This window comes from Brassica rapa, chromosome A10, assembly GCF_000309985.2.
Source record: "Brassica rapa cultivar Chiifu-401-42 chromosome A10, CAAS_Brap_v3.01, whole genome shotgun sequence".
Classification (NCBI taxonomy): Eukaryota; Viridiplantae; Streptophyta; class Magnoliopsida; order Brassicales; family Brassicaceae; genus Brassica; species Brassica rapa.
Genome location: NC_024804.2, coordinates 6,923,294 through 6,929,546, shown reverse-complemented (window position 1 = coordinate 6,929,546; position 6,253 = coordinate 6,923,294). Strand labels below are relative to the sequence as shown.

At 44.4% G+C, this 6,253-nt stretch overlaps 1 non-coding gene across 1 annotated transcript; it reads right to left on the bottom strand.

Moving 5' to 3' along the window:
• Nucleotides 1-1,372: 1,372 nt before the first annotated feature.
• On the bottom strand, nucleotides 1,373-1,478 carry LOC117129419. The gene has a single exon (XR_004453068.1). It is a non-coding gene; the product is annotated as a small nucleolar RNA R71 (small nucleolar RNA).
• Between the last annotated feature and the right edge of the window lie 4,775 nt (nucleotides 1,479-6,253).

The window sequence follows — 6,253 nt, the reverse complement described above, 5'->3', positions numbered from 1 at the left end:
TAACGAAGTGCAGCTGCTAAGCACTTTCTTCCGAGGTCTCGCCTTACAGTATCAAATGGCCCTTGATACGGCGAGTGAAGGAAACTTCACTACTCGGCATCCGTTGGAAGCTGTGAGACTTATCGAAAACCTTGCTAACAGCAGCAGCACCATGTTGGGGTCAAAATCGGTCACGACGGAATCAATGTCTAAAAGTCCGTAAAAATCAGCATTAACATTTTTACGAAAAAGTAATCTTCGTAAAGATATCTTTACAAAGAGCCTTGCGGTAAAATCTTGTTCAAATCTCAATCGAACCACTAAATACCAATTGTCCGAAGGAAACATACATGTATCCAATTCGGCCGCGGACAAGTTCGAGTACGGCAATCGGACCACGGACAAGCCAAGCTCGATCGAGACGCGGCGACCAAGCAAGCTCGATCGATACACTGAGCGTCCGTCCCGCTCGGTCGCTACGTAGCGACCGAGTGTCCGTCCCGCTCGGTCGCTACGTAGCGACCGAGCTTGGCTAGCGACCGAGCGTGCGTTCTGTTCGGTCGTTACGTAACGACCGAACTCTTCCGAAACGTCGATACGACACTAATTCATGCATTCTCGTCTATCCTACGATGCTATCTCCCGAAGACCGTAGCGAACTCAGTTCATGTCTTCCGACCATTCTAAGACATCAATCAAACTTTGCGGTAAAAACCGCGGAAAGTTCGTTCTTTATCGAAAGAAGTCGTAATAAACGTTTCAAGTCGGAAGACGGCCCAAAGGGACCTAAGACACGACTCGAGGCCCAACTTACGATTTCTTAACCAAAAGCCCATAAACCGTATGACGGTTTACGCTTGGCGCGCAAGGAAGGATAAATGTCAAGTTTCCGCGGATAAATACGAAATTTTGAGGATAAATACGAAGATCGGAAAAAATAGAATATCTCTATTTTATGCTATGACGGCTTAAGGGCAGAAGAGTAAAAGCGTAAACCGACCTTGGAGCTAGTATATAAGGAGTTCTAGACGAGAGGCATGAGGAAGAACTTTTTAGATTCAGAATTCTCTGCACTTAGAAACTTTAGGCTTTATTCTTGACAAGTTCGGTTTCTATGACTGGCACTCAATTACTAGACGAACTCGCCCAGGCAGTTCGATCTCTTGTCCAGCTCTATCAATTGAACTACGTTCGGCTTGATCCTCGAAAGGGGTACGTAGGCAGCCTTTGACAAGGTTCAGTCCGAAACCAATCAAAAACCTTTTATGTATTTTTTTCGTCTTTTGTTATCGAGCTACGACTCAACTAGGTTTGAGCTTTTAGGCCGCTAGAACTAAGTAACTCGCTGACAGCCTTTGCGGCCAAAACTTCTTCGATGAGGCGTGCGCTGAAGAACTTCGGAACAAAATTTCCACATTCTCGCAGAAGGCTGGAGAGTCCTTCAAAGATGCGTGGATTAGATTTAGGTTCTTCCTGCGAGACTGTCCACACCACGGATTTAACGAAGTGCAGCTGCTAAGCACTTTCTTCCGAGGTCTCGCCTTACAATATCAAATGGCCCTTGATACGGCGAGTGAAGGAAACTTCACTACTCGGAATCCGTTGGAAGTTGTGAGACTTATCGAAAACCTTGCTAACAGCCTTTGCGGCCAAAGCTTTTATGATCTCTTGTAATGATCGCAACGCTCTTACGCAGACTCGAAATAAGATCTACTGTTTTCTCTAAACTCGTTTGTTATCTTTTCATGATTTCTGCATATATTCGGTCACTTGTCGTTGGCTCTCGCAGATATCCGGGATCTCTGAGAAATTAGGGTTTTCCTAGTTTCCTTATTTAAACGGAAATCGACAGTGTGAATTTCGGTTCCCACAGTTTGGCGCTAGAAGGAGGGGGGGGGGGGTTACGGATTACTCTTACTCATGGCCACAAAACGCTTGATCGGAACAATGTCTGGATATATGAAAGAGAAACTCGCAGCACTGACTGCTCCTATGGTTAACGCTTACGCAAACGCCGCATTGTTCAATAAAATCGAAAACTTAGTCGCGACCTTCCGCCACAGTAAGAGCACTAAAACATGTCCGCGATTTCTCTTTCTAAACATAAAGGGAAACAATAAATCTTATCAAACCCCGTAAGTTTGGCTCATTACCGAACAAAATAAATCTCGATGCGTAAGGGTTTTACCAAAACACGTTTTCCGGAAACATTTCGGAAGGATAAAACTTGTTCTCCCAAAAACCGCTGAAAAACCCCTAGGTTAATTGTGGAAAAAGGAAACACAACAAAACGATTACACAGCTGGTCGCTACGTAGCGACCGAGCATACACACTGCTCGGTCGCTACGTAGCGACCGAGCAAGCACACGCTGCTCGGTCGCTACGTAGCGACCGAGCACGCAAACGCTGCTTGGTCGCTACGTAACGACCGAGCACGCACACTGCTCGGTCGCTACGTAGCGACCGAGCACACACACGCTGCTCGGTCGCTACGTAGCGACCGAGCACACACACGCTGCTCGGTCGCTACGTAGCGACCGAGCACACACACGGCTCGGTCGCTACGTAGCGACCGAGCACACACACAGCTCGGTAGCTACGTAGCGACCGAGCATACACACTGCTTGGTCGTTACGTAGCGACCGAGCACGCACACGCTGCTCGGTCGCTACGTAGCGACCGAGCACACACACTGCTCGGTCGCTACCTAGCGACCCAGCACACACACGCTGCTCGGTCGCTACGTAGCGACCGAGCACTCACACGCTGCTCGGTCGCTACGTAGCGACCGAGCACGCACATGCTGCTCGGTCGCTACGTAGCGACCGAGCACACACACTGCTCGGTCGCTACATAGCGACCGAGCACGCACACCGCTTGGTCGCTACGTAGTGACCGAGCTCAAGCCAACTCTCCACTCGCTATATAGCGACCTGTAAGGCATCAGAAAGGTCCTCCTTTGGGTTCTCTTTTGAATCCTCATCGAAACGCTTTTCGTTTCGTCTCAATCGGAGTTTCCGTTGAGATTTTATGACGAAAACAAGTAGGACTCTTCTTGGCTTGTTTCCGCTCGCTACGTAGTGACCTGTCAGACTGTCAGTCGCTACGTAGTGACCTTTAAGGGCTCAGAAAGGTCCTCTTTTGGGTTCTCTTTTGAATCCTCATCGAAACGCTTTTCGTTTCGTCTCAATCGGAGTTTCCGTTGAGATTTTACGACGAAAACAAGTAGGACTCTTCTCGGCTTGCTTCCACTCGCTACGTAGCGACCTGTCAGACTGTCAGTCGCTACGTAGCGACCTGTAAGGCCTCAGAAAGGTCCTCCTTTGGGTTGTCTTTTGAATCCTCGTCGAAACGCTTTTCGTTTCGTCTCAATCGGAGTTTCCGTTGAGATTTTACGACGAAAACAAGTAGGACTCTTCTCGGCTTGCTTCCACTCGCTACGTAGCGACCTGTCAGACTGTCAGTCGCTACGTAGCGACTTGTAAGGCCTCAGAAAGGTCCTCCTTTGGGTTGTCTTTTGAATCCTCATCGAAACGCTATTCGTTTCGTCTCAATCCGAGTTTCCGTTGATATTTTACGACGAAAACAAGTAGGACTCTTCTTGGCTTGCTTCCACTCGCTACGTAGCGACCTGTCAGACTGTCAGTCGCTACGTAGCAACCTGTAAGGCATCAGAAAGGTCTTCCTTTGGGTGCTCTTTTGAATCCCGATCAAAACGTTTTTCGTTTCGTCTCAATCGGAGTTTCCGTCGAGATTTTACGACAAAAACAAATAAGACTCGTCTAAACTCATTCGCTTGCTCCTACTCGCCCTTACCTCCAGCTTTGTATTCTCCTTCAAATCTCGATCGAAACGTCTCTTGTTTCTATCGGAGTTACCATTGAAACTTTACGATAGAAAAAAAAACCGCAAACACTTGTTTTCTCGCATGGGTTCAGATTGATCGTATAAAACGACAACGGTTAACTCAACATCTTAGCCGCCTTAACTATACGATTACGTTGAACCTTTTTACAAAAATCGATGTCTTATCTAAGGAGAAGATAACAGTCAAGTTCGGAAGATAAATATCAGGTTTCAAAGGATAAACACCAATATCGGAAATGGCGAACATACACGAGAAAAGGAAAGGGAAATGAGCAAGCAAAACTTAGAAGAAACAAAACTGCATCTTCGAGAGAACTAAGGTATTTCCGACTTGAAATTTTTGAAATCAGACTTGGAATTTTTGTAGGAAATTACTTTGAGGCTGCCATAGAACTTTAGGGAACGTAAAACCTAGACGGATAGTCTAGCGAACTAAGTTTTAAGCAATTTTTCCTGTCTCGCTATATTGTTCCATAATTGTTCATCCAGATCTTGCAAACCGATCTAAACTCTCCGAAAGTCGAGAAACGATCGTCACGCATATCAAGATCGCTTCCTAAAGAGAGAAAAAGTTAGAGACATGAACGTCGTATTAAAACCGGTTCATTTCTGGCAATTTTCTCGGAACCGACATATCCCAAGTCGTCAACGTGGAAACAACCAAGTCACAGTCCAAGCGTCGTCTATAAATCGTCCCGAATTATCGATCATTCCAAACATCAGAAGAAGAAACGTACACAATCCTTCAAAGTATCGGTTCAACCGTTTTCTTTCGTAAAATAAAAAAAGAAGGGGGAGTAGGTACGTATACTATACTCGTATACTCCCAAACTTCAAAAACTTTTGCAAATCGTCAAGAATAGGCAAACGACAATCTTAATATTCGTCTAAACGCTAGCAACATATCCAGACGATCATGAACATAATCTCAAAAACTATACATCATTTCTTGTCACAATCATGCGTACAGAAAACTTGTACCAATATCAAACTGAAACTCGACGATTAGCCAAAGTATTGAAGCCTTTTCCGGCTTCAGAAAGTCAGTTTCGTTTTAAAAATTTCTACGAGAAATCTTCAATCACCAAAGCATTTCTTTCAGTTTCCGTTGTACCAAGTAAGTCACGGAAAAGCATCGAAAACATTTGCGACGAAGAAAACTCGAGAATAGATGTAGCATCGTGCACATTAAAATGAGCACTTTTCTCCCGATGGTTAGCTAGATCCACCTCTGGTTGACCAATTCGTTCAAGAAACGAATGTATCATGAGAATCCTTGCAAAAAACCTATGAAAAACGTTATGCGACGAGATCATATTGAAATAAACTTCCGTAACACTCCATGAGTAACACCAAGCAACTTTCGCCTAAGATCAAAATCACAGCAGAAACGTTTCTCGTAAAACCCGCAGAAACAATGCTACTTTGACATATGTATACATATCACTGATTTACAACCTTCGTAAAACCGGTTATATGATATGATAAATTATCGTGTAGCCCACAGTCGGAAAGCATATGATAAATTCTTCGTAACGAAACTAAGTCCTAACAATCAAACGGTTAACGAAAATCTAAACTTTTCGAAAATTGACCAAGTTCAATACGCTCCACAATTCACTTTAAGCCCGCAACGGTTTACCTATAATGCGCGGCATGTAAGGAAAAACAATTCGTAATAAAGCTTCTAGAGCTATAGGAAACATCCTAAAAAATGCACGAAATAGATTTCGGAAGGCCAACACTTCAAAAAACATTATGAAAGAAAACGCTTCTTCTCACGGATAAATTTACGCTACACCTCAATCCTAATTCCTCGATCGAAAATCAAATTATTAGCATCCAACCAGGAACAACAATTTTTGCTGCGAACATACGTAGTCAAACAAGAACGTTTCTCAAACGCAGGGCTAAGACTAAACCCTTGCAACATCGCGAAACATCTTCAAGCCCGCAAACATTTCAAGCACGAAACGCGTCATACGAAAGAATAACAAATCTTCAGCATCGCGAGACGTCGCAGACGCCTGAAGATTCGTTCTTCGACGAAATTTCCCTCGTCGATAAAAACATTTTCTTGGAAGACCAGACAGTCATACGCACTATCATCTTCTCAAAACATATCCTTCGCGAAGACTCGAAACAGTATTTTTTACCATTAAGTTTGTTGCTGATCACAACAAACTCTCAACGTCCTAAACAGACTTAGCCATCTCGTAGAGATGACTCTCGTACATCCGACACAAGGATAATAGCGCTATAAAAGAAATCCGAAATTTTGGTCCAGCACTTCCGATCTCCGGAGAGATGCTCGATTCCAACCATACAAGTCGTATAAGCCGAGAACCTATCGCGGACTTTAAATCGGAATGGAATCAGGATGAAACTGAAACGGGATATGTAAGT